A 14,275-nucleotide genomic window follows, 5' to 3' on the forward strand; every position below is an offset into this window, starting at 1 on the left:
TATTACTATCTAAGCACTATTAGTGTTGGGTGGTCTATATTGTGCATGTGTGTATGTCCTGTATATTACAGGCTGCACTAAAGGGCATGACTCCAGGAACACACACACACACACACACACACGTGTAGGAACAGGCTTCTCTGCCCCCCTATAGCACTCCATACCATATGCCATCCCTGGAGGAAAAGCTGGCTCAGGCTGTTGCCACATAAAGGATATGCCCTGCTTAATGCTCAAAACATCACGGACCCATACAAAACACACTCCCACTTTGTATTTACCTGTCGTGATGTGTGCATCTGCATGTACTCACGTGTGACACATCTGGATCTGTGTAGTGATTCTGTCATCACTTTAAACTTGTGAAACTTGTTAATACATTTGTGTTGTGCATTGCTTATTGCTTTGTTTTCTTGTTTGCCTTCCAGCAGCAGGGCTCAACCCTGCATGGCTGGTGTAAGTTGCAATGTTAACAGGCTAGATGTTGTCTGGGTGATGGGCTGATTAGTAGCAGAGCGGCGTTCTCACAACCTCCACACATCTGCATGGCAACCAACTTGTTTGTGTCCTTTCCGTCTTTCCTTCGTTTGTCTTTAACTCTGGGTCATAGCCAGCGAATAAGGCTTTGTTAGAGCGAGAGTGTGCATGTGTGTCCATGTTATATACGTAATGGTCCTGTATATAGGAGCATCAGTTGAGTTCATTCAAATCCACATTGTCATCACCAGGTATTTGAGGAAATAGGGTTTTCAACACGGAGCTTACGAAAATGTGGTTTAACTTAATTTATGATAAACCAATTATACACTTTCTGCCTTGCATCAAATGGCAAAAAAGCAAAAGTGAACATGGTAGGACTGGGACGATATCACCCGTTATGATACTGTCATGATACTTGGGCGCCAATTCTCTATGTATTGCGAGTCTACAAATACTGCTATTATATATTACGTTTTATTTCAACTTTTGTTTTACTTAACACAAGACCAAGGTAAAAGGTTGAGTCATACACTTCTAGAGACTCATTCTTTGAAAATGTATGTAATCGGCAATGTGTTGAATTCAGATATATCAGTCATTTCAGGTATTATGGAGCAATGTAGCAGTAGTCAGAAATGTAGGTATTTTAAGGTACAAATATGTGGCTTTTACTTTGGAATATCTCTAAATTGATTGAATGGATAATTACACTCCATTATCCAAACCGTTTATCCTATTTAGGCACTGGAGCCGATCACAGCTGACATTGGGCGAAGGCAATGCTCAACTCAAATGTATCAGTCGTCATTTTTTACAGCAACCTAAAAAGCAAAGGATAAAAGTGTTTCCCTCACAAGTAGTAGTCTCTTCTATCTAATTCATAAGGAACATATCAGGAATGTCTTCAGACTCCAGTTGGGCCTTCAGCATCGACAGCGACCAACTCACCGTGGACAGACCCAGATTGGACTTCGTAGCCACCTTCGACCTGCAGTTGGAACTTTGACGAGAGGTGGATGGCTCCACTCCTTCTCCAGCCAGGAGCTGGTGCTCGGAAGAATTACCACTTTTGTCCACAGGGACCGCCAAAATCAACAAAGTGAATTGAACTGAACTGAATTATTTTTTTCCCACCCTTGAACGAAGTGGAGCCAGATATTATTGTAGGAGTTTGTCAAGAGTGAATATTGCATTTATTCTCATTAAGTGGCCACACATTTTTCTTCAAATAAATCCTTATATGTTTTGGCTCCGGAAGGTTCCTGGGGGAAATGACCCAGTATGTCTAAGTTGCAGCCATGATGGGAACGGGTTGAATTCTCTAAATGCAAAGGAAAAATGCTTCAATGCTTCTTTTATTGTCTCCTTCAGCATAGGACACACCAAACCATCCTTTATCAAAGAAAATGAGATGGGAGGGCGACTAGAGACATGCAGTAGCAGCACGGTGCTTCATCATTTTGGGCTTTCCTGTTTGTGACTGCTTCTGTCTCCTTAAGTCAACAGCCAGACAGGAAAAAAGTAGACCTGGTATGCATTTTTTTCCATCATACTCTCACACTCCCTGTATTGGTTTTAATTGGCTGTTTTATTATCTCTCTTTTTCTCTCTGTCGCTCTCTGTCTCTTTGTTTCTCTATTTTTCTCTGTCTCTCTCTCTCTCTTTGTCTGGGTTTTTCTGAATGTTTTCCCTACTGTCTTTCACCCAACTATTGTCTGTCAGTCGTCCATCCGTCTTCTCCCTCCCTCTTCCTGCAGAGACACTGTGGATGTGTCAGGTCTTGGCATGGGTGGCATGCTTCCATATGGAAGTGTTCAGGAGATGATATAGAACATATGTGACCCCAGCTCGCTGGCTGCAGACGCCGTGGAGATCACACCATGTCATTAGTGGCAGTGAGAACGCCAGCACTGCAGTGCAAGGGAGGAGAAAGAAGGATAAGGACAGATATAATTAGGTTAAGGAAAGAGGAAAGGGTAAAAAAAGAGGAAAAGAATGAGGTTGTGCTGAGTACATTTTGTCCTTTGTGGAGCTCAGTGCGTGCGTGCGTGTGTGTGTGTGCGTGTGTGTTTGCGTGTGTGCATGTTTGTGTGTATGTGTGTGTGCGTTCTGGCCCCTAGCTGGTTCGGTCTCACTCTGATGTAAGCCGAACTTGGCAGAAAGGCCAGGTACACTCTCAGGCTTCAGTGTACGTTCAATGTTTGCTTTGAACCTGACTCTATTGGGACCAACTTTAACAAATTGATTTTGTCTGAACCTCCTAGGTAGCTTGATCTGTCTGGATCCATTAACTATCCATTACTATTTTAAAGAAAACAAGTGCCTAGTTAAATACGATACTTTCATAACATTTACTGAAATGATGGCTGGCTGTGAAACAGCGAATCAGGAAGACATGCGCTGATGTCGTGCAGCGTCCACAGACCTCAAAATGAAAAGCGAGGCTCGATTTCCACATTTTCCACATACCGCTTCACAGTCACTGAATCGGCTTTGATTGTTGTTGTCATGTCGTAGTCTGGCCTGTGTGGAATGATTTGGTCAAGCCACAGTTATTTTGGTTAAGCTTCTGAAAGTCAGCAAAGTCTAATTTAATTTCTCACATTGCACATTGTGTAAGAAATAGTGCTCATGTAAAGATATTGCATTGCATTTCCTATGCTTTGGTGTTGTCTAATGGCCAAACAGGGAGGTCTGACTGGAACAGATGTCAGCTGGTCTTGCTGTATACATAGTGGAGGGTAAGTATCCCTTATTCAGCCATGGTGTAAATGTACACTCGCTTGCTGTGTTTCTATTAGATTTTTCAAGCAAATTCTATCTTTTGAAATGCAACAATAAATAAATAAATAAATGGCAAATTAGGTGCATTTCCATCACCTGGTTTGGAGTAAATAAACTACGCTGCATACTTTTGGCTGAAGTTGTCAATACATGTTGTCATAAGGTGGAGTTTCATTTTTTATTTCATGTCAGCAAATATTGGCCATGTTTCATGCTGTCCTGAAACGAACATAAAATAAATCATTATCCGGAAAGATGCCAACAGCAGAAACGGGTGATCAGTCATGTGATTTAATGTTAGCTACAACAGAATTCATCCGGCAAAGGTATTTAATTAATTGAGGATGTTTTTTTACAAGAGAAAAAAATTATAGTGAAAACATTTTCATAGTGAAAAAGTCAAGCGCATGTGAAGGAACAAAAACACAACTTATTCTAACGGAGGTTGAGGGATTTCTGTGAAAGCTTCTTTAACTTTTTCTTGTAAATTTTGGTGCAGAAAGTTTCACTCCACAACAAGTATGTTTATTAACACTCTGGTGGATCCACTGCACATCTGATCACTACAAGACAGAGTCAGTGATATTGAACCATGCAATACATTTGCCGCACATTCAACAGAGTTTAGCAGCTTTTATGAATACACCAAATTAGAATTTGTTCTGAATGTTTTGCTGGCCCCACGCACCTGGACTCTCTGACATCTAAAGTTGGCTGACCTAAACTGACCTTAACTTATTGACAAGTAAGTGATCAAGAAATCCTTAAAATGTTTTATCATCCTACAAGACTCAAGTTGAACATCTGTGTGACAAGTGTCAGTACAACTACTATTAAATATGAATAAATAAATGGTCTAAAGAGAATTAGTTTTCAATCAAATTATTAAAAGGGAAAAATCCTATAGCTGTCAAGGTTGTATCGGTGAATCAGAGAATAGTTTTTTTTCATGAAAGAAGGCAGTTTATAGCAAGTCCCTAAAATCTGATTGTTAGGCACTAGAATCTAGTGCCTAATAATCTTACTAAATATTTGTATCTAGTGACTAGATACAAATAGTTTGCCTATTTTCATCAGTCAGCTGCTACAGAGAGATGGAGAAGAGAAGTGAGATTTTTGTTAATCTTTGTTAATGGTACAGGACGAGAGAAGTATGAAGAAAAGTGGGGAAGAAAAGAGAAACTGAATCAGGAAGACAATAGCCTGTGGGGTGAGACTTGAAGCTGAATAATTTAGAGGAAATTATGAACTGAATTGAATTGTAAAGTAAAAAAAGGAGTTAATTAGTTGACAGAGTGGATGTAAAATAGTAGAAACATTGAACTCAATACAATATGAAAGAAAAAGAGTCAGAGAGAGCGAGACAAAACGGTGTCGCAGAAGTATTATCCAACCGAGACCAAGATGGCGGCAGAGAGAGACGGAGCTTGTTTGCTCAGGCATTGATTCAGGGCCCCTCGAGGCTGCGTCTTCCATTTACCAATTTGTGTCTTTCCCTCTCTCATCCTCACCTCCGCCCGTCTTCCCTCTCTCTGGCGGATCGTTCGTAGGGAACAAACAACGCCGCTCGGGAACACTGGACCCTCGGTTGCCGGGCAACCACACACTGGCTTGATGGAGCGGAGGCAACTTCCGAGGCCTCTGTGAGAACAGTATCAAGGTTGTTATTAGACCCGAGTCCCGATAACCTCCACAACACACACACACACATGCACATACACATATGTAGACAAACGCAACACGTGTGGAAACATGCCAGAGATATGAACCTATAGTTTAAAAGATGTATAATCTGTGTTTCTGTTACCATAAAGCAACTGCAACAGATGCATGTACCCCCTCATCATATGCATTAGTGACAGAAAAAGCTCAACTTGTTGGCTAACGGCTGTTTCAGTTTATTAGTCCTGTATTTTAGTCTTCTGTTGTGGACGTCAACCTTCTCTTTCGCCATGGGGGTTTTACGAGGTTTGGAGGGAGGACTTCCTCTCTCCTCCCCGCTAAAGATAAATGTGTGGCTTTGATAATAACAGAGACAATTATTAATTAAAGGGGAGACTGCTCCCCTCTTTATTCACCACCATGCCACATGAGGGTGAGATGTGGAGGGGGAAATGTAGGTGTGTATGCATGCGTTTGTGTCAGGCGGTCACTGAGGTTTTGCATTGAGCATGTGTGTGTGTGTGTGTGTGTGTGTGTGTGTGTGTGTGTGTGTGTGTGTGTGTGAGTCCTTTGCAAGTTTTACTTCTAGCTAGTTGCAAACTAGGGATTTACTCGATTGGATTTACTCGATCATTAAAGTTTTTGAGACCAAATGCATTCATCTGTTGCAACATATTTTGTGCCGTCTAATCAAAAGCAATCAACCATTTAAAAAATAAAAAGTATGAATCTAAAAATTATAAATTATAAATTGTTTGTGGCGGGGCAAACAATATCAGCCGGTCCAGTTGTTGATGTACATTCATCTGTAGTTTATTTATATCTGTAAAATATCAAATATATAAGTATGTTTCAAAGGTAGTTTCTGTCAAATATAATTTGTAAAAGTTTGACGTTAGATGTGTCAACCATATTCCATACTTGTCTTACTCATCACTCTAAATGGGTCAAATGTCAGCAAGCTAAGATTAACTTCAGTTGGCTAAGTAACATTTGGCCGTGACTGAGTGAAAATATCTTGTAACAACTAATCTCTACATAAGAACTATTTTGTGTTGTGCAACTTTTGTAAATTGAGTGATTTGTGTAAATCTCCACGTAGTGAAAATGAATGATGCAACAACTAGGTTTCATTTTAGTTCAAAGGAAGAGCTGAGTATGTATATCCTGACCCAACCGTGACTCATTCACACACACACACACACACGCACACACACACACACACACACACACACACACACACACACACACACACACACACACACACACACACACACACACACACAGAGGAGAAACACAGAGCAGAGAAAGAGAGACAGACATCATGTCACACTTGGTCACAGCTTCGCTCCTCTGTGTCACTGGGAATGCCCTTCATGCTCTCCTTTCTTTTCCACCGAAAATGATTTGACTTTTATAAGTTTCTGAATACTCACGCTGGATAACATGAAAGCTAAAGTCAGTAAAGCCTTAATGGGCAAGCTAATGCATTAGCTACTAGCCAGAGGATATACTCCAGCTATACGGAGTATACTATTGCAAAGTATAATCTTTGCAATAAAACAGTGCGAGGCGGGGACCTTTAGAGTTTGGGTACAGTGATTAGAGGAATGTGGGGCTATAACTCAATCATCTGTAAGAATAGAGGTGTGGTGAGAATCAATGTTTGCGAGAGAGCTTTAGAGAGAGATGCCCAGCCTCAGCTCTGATACAGCACAAGACAAAAACATGCAGTTTCAACTGACCTCATAATAATTTCAAATTACAGTAAAACCCCTGCACACTGACAACTCTCTACTAATTCATTCAGACTTGTTGTGATCACAACTTGGCTATTGAAAAAAAGATTTATTCCTGTATTTATTGTATTTATATGTGGCCAAAGTATATAGACATTTCAATATTACGGACATTCATAAGCTGATACGAAGGCGTTCCACACAATTTTGGAACATGGTTGTGGGGATTTTCCCTCCAGAGCATTAGTGAGGTTGGACCCTGGTGTTCTGCGGCCTGGCTTCCAGCTGGCATTCCAGTCTAGTTCTTTCAAACTACGACCAATTCACTTGGACCTTTGTGCACAAGGACATTGGTCACATTAAACATTAAAGACTGTCAGAAAGTTGGAAGCAAACTGTAAAATAGTCTGTTTGGTGACACATTCAGATTTCCATCATTGGAACTACTCTGTTTTGTATGTTGGTAACATGTTTTTTCAATAAAAATGTTATTCCATAAATATTCAATGAATTGAATGGAGTTCAAATAAGGGCGAGAGAGAGAGAGAGAACATCAAATGGATGGCACACACCTGCAGTCCAGCTGCCATGTTCTAGACACATATAGAGAAAGTAGAAGGAGTGGACGGTGAGCAGAATGGTCTATTCTCATTGTAAACAGAGAGGAAAACATGCACAAGGTGTGCTGCTAGTGGCTCTGTGTCTTAGTATGCAAGAGTATGTGCGTTCATTGCATCTGTGCACAAGTTCATCATTGTGTGTCACCCTTGGCCCTCACACATAGCCAGCTTTGGCTTATACAAGTCCATCCTAATTCATGCAAATGAGGTTTTGCCTTTTCCAATAAGAGTGGTGCTCTTCCACCTGATCCTGATCCACCCAGGTGTTTCTCTCTGCTCCTTTCTAATACATTCCATCATCCTCTTAGAGGGCTATAGGTCGATTAACCACAATGAAAAGAAAGGCACACAAGGTGTTTGTGTGTGTGTGTGTGTGTGTGTGTGTGTGTGTGCGTGTGTCTGTGTGTGTGTGTGTGTGTGTGTGTGTGTGCGCGTGCGCGTGTATGTGCGTGTGCGGGTTTAGGTTTTACGGAGGGCAGCTATGTATGGGCTGCGGGCGTTGATCTACTGTACATGATTATGTGCTTGTGTCGGTTTGCATCAATCAGTAGCTGCTGATAGGAGGTGACAGATTCCGTACACCATGTATAGCTTTTCAAACCATACCTAAAAACATTTTTCCCTTTCAGAATTATAGTTAAGACATGACGAAAAAGGTCAAGGTTGACTACAACTGATGAATGACCAACATCATCTGCTAAAAGCAGGCCATTCATCACACAAAGTAGCATCATTGCAGTGCTTAGAGCCTTAAAAGCAACTGAAACTGAAGACACATTATTGTTCTTTAATCAATGAACTGTCTCTGACATAATTGTTTGCATTACATTTTGAAGATTACATGTATTTTTACCGTCCGTTGCAAAAGAGTGTTGTAAATAGTAGACATATTTAGAAAGAAAATATAGATGACAGCCTCCACGCCTCAGGATTTGTCCAGGGTCAATGTGGTGCTGTGAACCTGCTGACCCAGAATTATCTGTTTTATGCCATCCACGCCTTCTCTGTGTGCATCAATCTCTCATCCCTATCTCTCTGTCGCTCTCATCTCCCTCCTCCTCCTCCTCCTCCGCGGCATAAGCTCAGGGAAAAATCCACTCAGGGACATTGACAGTGTACCGAAACCTACCGACTAAACAAATCAGATTGAAAGAGGGTGAATAGTAGAAACAAGATTATTGGTGCAAGAACAGCGATGCAGACAGCAAGTTCCTCCACGAGTGTACTTCCTGAGCGGGACATACCGGACCTGTATCAGAGCGAGGCTTCCCAGAGAGCGCTGTCTTCTGATTGCTCCTGACACCTTCTATTACAAGGTTATGTGGTTGTCAACAGCGGTTTGAAGAAGGGGTCAATGTGTGAATGGAGGTGCAGTGAGAAGGTGCTAAGAAAATGGAGACTGTTTCACACAAAACATGAAGGCGAGAGACTCTCCATTTACCACAAACTCATCTCTCACTGTCTCTCACCCAAACCTCAAATGAAGCAACACAGCTCTCCAGCTGTTGTTGAACGTTTTCCAGCGTGTGACAAAATGTTCTAAATCCTCAATGTTATTTTATGGTGACAGACATGAAACTAATCACAGTATGATGTGCTATTTATTGCATTTTTGGATGCACATAGATGGAACCAACTCTGCCGCTAGGATGCCTGCGGCAGATCGGCCGTTTGGCGAGGCCTGTTTTACCCTGTTCATTTGCTGCGGAGCCCTGGGGGAGAGGGAGAGGAGCGAGGTCAAGGGGAATTTGAAATCTGATCCCTCTCCAAAAACAGTAAAATGACATTCCAATAACCCTGAGATCCTTGCTTGGGCCTGCCTCAGATAAAAGCCTCAGGCCACGGTGTGTTTGTATTTAATTTATTCTAAGAGTATGTGTGTACATGCATGTGTACGCTGACGTCTTGTGTTTATGGCCACCGCGAAGAAGAATGCTCAGTGCTGGAGCAAGTATTCGGTTATTTTGATTAAAGCTAGGTTAGGGAACGTATTTTAGAAACAATCAATTACTCAAATGCTCTGACAAAAAAAAAAAATAAAATAAAAAAAAAATAAATAAATATATATATATATATATATATATATATATATATATATATATATATATATATATATATATATATATCTGTGGCTGTCACAGGACTGTAATAAGCCTCATTGCTCATCTTCCACTACCTGCTATCTTAACAGCTGTGAGTCCTAATAATATCCATGTTTGTGGTTTACATTAATTATGATCATTTTAGGGGAATGTTGTCAGTGTCGACTTGACAACTTTCTTGATAGATTTCACAATTGTTGGAACTATTGCTGATAGCTTCTTTAATTGGAAAAGAGTTGGCAACACTGGGCTTGATTTTTTTGTTGGATCATATAAAAAAAACTGCTAGTTTCTCCAATGTACTCAAGCTTTAAAGTGGAAGTAGTAATACAACAGTGTCCAAATACTGTCACAAGTAAAAGTTTTGCATTTAAAATTATTCATGAGTAAATGAACAAAAGTATTAGCATCATAATATAGTTAAAGTACTCATTATGCAGAATGTATATACAATACAATCTATAATCATATAGTGTATGTGTAGGTTATAAATATTGATGATTAGATGTGTTTACATCACTTAAATGTGACATCTGGTAGAGATGGGGCTCATTTTAATTACTTTAAATACTGCTAATGTATTGAAATAACAAGGACACATTTTCCTTCCAAACTGTAGTGGAGAAGTATAATGTTACATGAAATGGAAATACTCAATTCACAAAATTGTATTTGAGTAAATGTACTTTTATTACGTTCTACCAGTGGTGGGCTGTCAGGGCCTGCTAAGCCTTCTCTGTTGGCCTAAACAGAATCACAAAGTTATAGCTATTTTATAATTACATTTTTTAACTTTTAATTTTAATTTTATTTTGCGGTGCGCCGAACAGCATCCCGCCATGCGCATATTTATGTATAAGATACCAGAGAGCAGGCCTAGGTATAAAATGCACGGCCCACCACTGCATTCTACCACTGAGAACGCAGCCTCAAAGCGGACCGTTTTAAAACACGTTCAGAATACTTTATGGGTTCCACTTTTAAAACTAAAGAGACCAAGACAAAGCCACATTTTCTTTGGTTGTGGCTTCAACATAAAAATACACAATTATACTGATGAAAGAAGTTAAAACAGCAAGTTGTAAGTAGCTAAAAGATCAAGAGTCAGATAGTGTGTTGTGGACCACTGTGACACTGATAAGTCTTCACAGCTGCAGGGGATGTTTTGAGATCACCGCGACATGCAGTGTGTGGTGTTTATGCTGCGTTGGCTGGACATTTTCTGGAATGTACGTTGCCTTAAAAGCTTCCAAAAACAATGTCCTCCGTGTCACTATGTGGTTTGTCAGAGTGTTGTTGTGTTATTAATGCTATCTGAAGAAATGTGTCTGTGTACGACAGAGAGAGAGAGAGAGAGAGAGAGAGAGAGAGAAAGAGAGAGAGAGAGAAAGAGAGAGAGAGAAAGAGAGAGAGAGAGAGAGAGAGCAATGACGTGTAATGCTTTGTTATGTATGTGCACACATCTATGATTCACCGCACTCAGCACACGCTCTGTTTTTCCATCCTACACTTTTAAGTGTTTGTGTGTGTGTGTGTGTGTGTGTGTGTGTGTGTGTGTGTGTGTGTGTGTGTGTGTGCATGTGTGTGTGTGTGTGTGTGTGTGTGTGTGTGTGTTGACTTCAGCATGTCCAGCTGGCTATGGACTCCAGAGATTCCAGGAAGTTATAGGTTGATAGACGTCCACTTAATGCTTGGAGATGGATTTGGTTAAAATATGTGTCTGTGTGTTTTTTTTTGCCCTGGGGTTGACTCCCTACCATCTCAGAAGCAGCAATTAGTGAGTTACAAAATAAATAAAAAAAAGCTGTCTTTATGTTTTCTATCCCACAAACATTGTGTTGAGACACTTCTTTCGTACAGAAACAATATGCCCGCTAAAGGAGAAATGATTAATGGGAAAAAAAAGAAACTGCTCTAACAATTAGTTAAAACGAGCATATTATGTTAAACATCTTCTGCTTTATAATTTCCTCAGGGTTTACCTAAAATTGCGCAATCACGGCATTCCTCTGTGGGCACGTAAGCCTCATTTTTCCCAGACTAGGTCAGGTTTCTGGTCAGTCGCGCCTGTGGATCGCTCCAATTTTCCAGTGAGGTAAAGCCAGTAACACTTCCCCCTTGATGTTTTGCGTGCTTCATGGCTCCAAAGTGTCATGTCTCCAAGTGTCAGCTCAATGTTTCTAAATACCTTTCAGATCTGATATAAATAATTTGTAACATCTCAGAGTAAATTACCCCACAATATAGGCAGCGTGGAAGACAATAGCCTCGCCTGGAAAGTGGACGTGAGCAGGCGGAAGCAGCAGAGGGCGTTGAAAAAACTGCGGGACAAGTCAGAAAGTTTTCAGCGTCCTTTAAAGAATACACAGGAAATACAAATAAAAAACATTACATCCTGTTAGATCTGACCTGTAGGTGATTTATTCTTGTTTGTAAATACATATGTATGGGGAAATGTGTGTGTATCTGGCATTGTATTCTACCCTTTGTTCTTTTTATGTCATGTGAAACACTTTGCTACTCGCTTTAATATGTGTTGTATAAATAAGCTTTACTATGTCCAGAAAAATACTATCAATCACATGTTTTTAGATTAAACCATTGCATTGTCCAACATGTGACTAATAGCCAACAATCTAGCATTAAGTGTTACAATTGCACAGAACAATAGGATTTTCTACAAAATGTGGTGTTTGTTGTCAAAACTAAGAGCCAATCAGGCCTCTGGCCTGGCGATAGCCAGGCGTTTCCCATCATGCCTTGGGTCATTCTGTCGATGGAGAGCAACTGCAGCGCAAGGTTCTAAAAACTGTGGCCACCTCGCTTTCAAGATTATTGTTGCCTCCTGCTACGTTGTACCCAGAATGCATTGTGCGTTGATCGCTGGTGATCGATTGTGCTCATCTCGAATGAGCCTGACAGCAGTGTGTTGACAGCAGACTTGAAACTGTCTGAAGTGTCTCAACCTATCCGACAACAACTGAGTTCCCTTCAAGTTGAGTTAGTGTGGAACGTCCACATTGCATTGTAGGACCTCCCGGGACACATGCCAGAAGGGGGTTTTACCATTTGATGTGAATTTAGTGAGGTCGCTGATGAAAGTGGTGGGAACTTTCCTGTATCCGTTGTGCAGCAGATGCATCAGGCAGGAGCCAAGCCCATCTGTGTAAATCCACTCCATCGCGGATCATTTACTTTCTAAATCATTAGGGGTGTCTGGAGAGGAGACAGGGTTCCCCAGACGTGGACAGCAAGCCGACAGAACACAAACTTCAGGCAGGGTAAGTGGCTTCTGCTGTATGTTTACACTCCTCGATCGATGAATGTTGCATAACTTTTGGTCGGGCACTTACCTAACCACTTGTCCCGTTTTCCCCCTCCCTCCTCTGAGGTGCTGCCTCTTCATCTGTGAGGAAAGCCGACCAATCACATGGCCCAGAGAGCTCCGACCACGCCACACTGTGTCCTCATCCACGCATGAGCTCCTTCTTAATTGGCAGCTCAGACATGTGGTTCACACTGGTATCTAATTAGCGGCTGCAACTGGTCCTGCAAAATGTTTAGGTCTCAGTTACACTGTATTTTCTTTCATATTTTGGTAAGACGTTTGGTATTCATAAACCTTTTATATGCATTACCTCATCCAGTGAATTTGAACAGGATCTGCAAAGGGTGATAGATTTCATGAACTGTGGTCCTGTAATGTTTGAGCTTCATTTACGATGCGAAAATTATCATAATCACATCGCCAATGTGCTTCTGACAGCCGTATCAACTATGATAACCTTATCCCATGTGATTTTTATAATATATTTCACTAACCATATTTTAGTTCTGTTTTACTCTCTATATACCATGCACATCATATATACTTATCCTAAAGGCACAAAGCAAAACACTACTACTAACTGTGAAATAATACATGAACAAAAATGGGAAGAATGAGAAATATAATGGACAGAAACATGCAACAACACAGCAGTTAAACATGTATCTGTACAACTTCCACTGGACTTCTGTTAAAGAAAAAATACTCAAGTCACTAAAATCCAACTCCTGGGTGAGTTGAGATTCAGTGGTCATAAGTGACGGCATGTTCAGTGTCTCCTCACGCCTCCTTAATTTGTTTTCAGCCCTTAAATTGGCAAATAAAACCACACACACACTGTCCCTGACTATGGATGGAACTATACTTCAAAGTTTGGGCTATTTCATCACAGTCGAGGAGGGGCGACCGCATTTGTCTCAAATGACCTTTTCTGTATCTTACTTGCATGAAGAACGTTTGTTGTATTACTGTCGCATAACTTTCTCTTCAACAAATGTTTCCACAAGCACATTATTGCCACATTGTTCATTGCCATTCTCGATCTGTCCACCAGATGCCTTGTCACTTTTCCAGTTTCCCCAGTCACCTAAATCTCACATCCGGCCACTCCCTCCTGCCATTCCTTTCCTTTCATGCCCACCTGACCACCTGCTTCCACTTTCTCCCATCCGCCCCGCAGTACATATTGCGGCTCTTTTTCCGCTGTCAGTTGCCAGCCACGTTGCTGTTGAGCCTCTGTTAGCTGGACCCGAACCCCATACGTACCTGCCTGATCTTTTCCCTGCCTCATTCCTGCTACGGTCTGCTTCTGTTTGGACATGCCACTAAGCGTATCCCTTTTGCCATACTTTTCTTTTGAAATGACACAACAACGTTACACATGAAGCCAAAGTATTATAAATATATATATATTATATATATAGAATTATATATATATGTACTATAAACTGACGGTCGAGGAGCAAAATCTCAGCCCAGATCTGCACAACTATAAGCACATTTTCAACCTTTTTCTGAACACTGAACACACATTTCTACATTCGACACAGAAATCTAATA

The sequence above is a fragment of the Taurulus bubalis genome (genome assembly GCF_910589615.1).
Source record: "Taurulus bubalis genome assembly, chromosome: 13".
Taxonomy (NCBI): Eukaryota; Metazoa; Chordata; class Actinopteri; order Perciformes; family Cottidae; genus Taurulus; species Taurulus bubalis.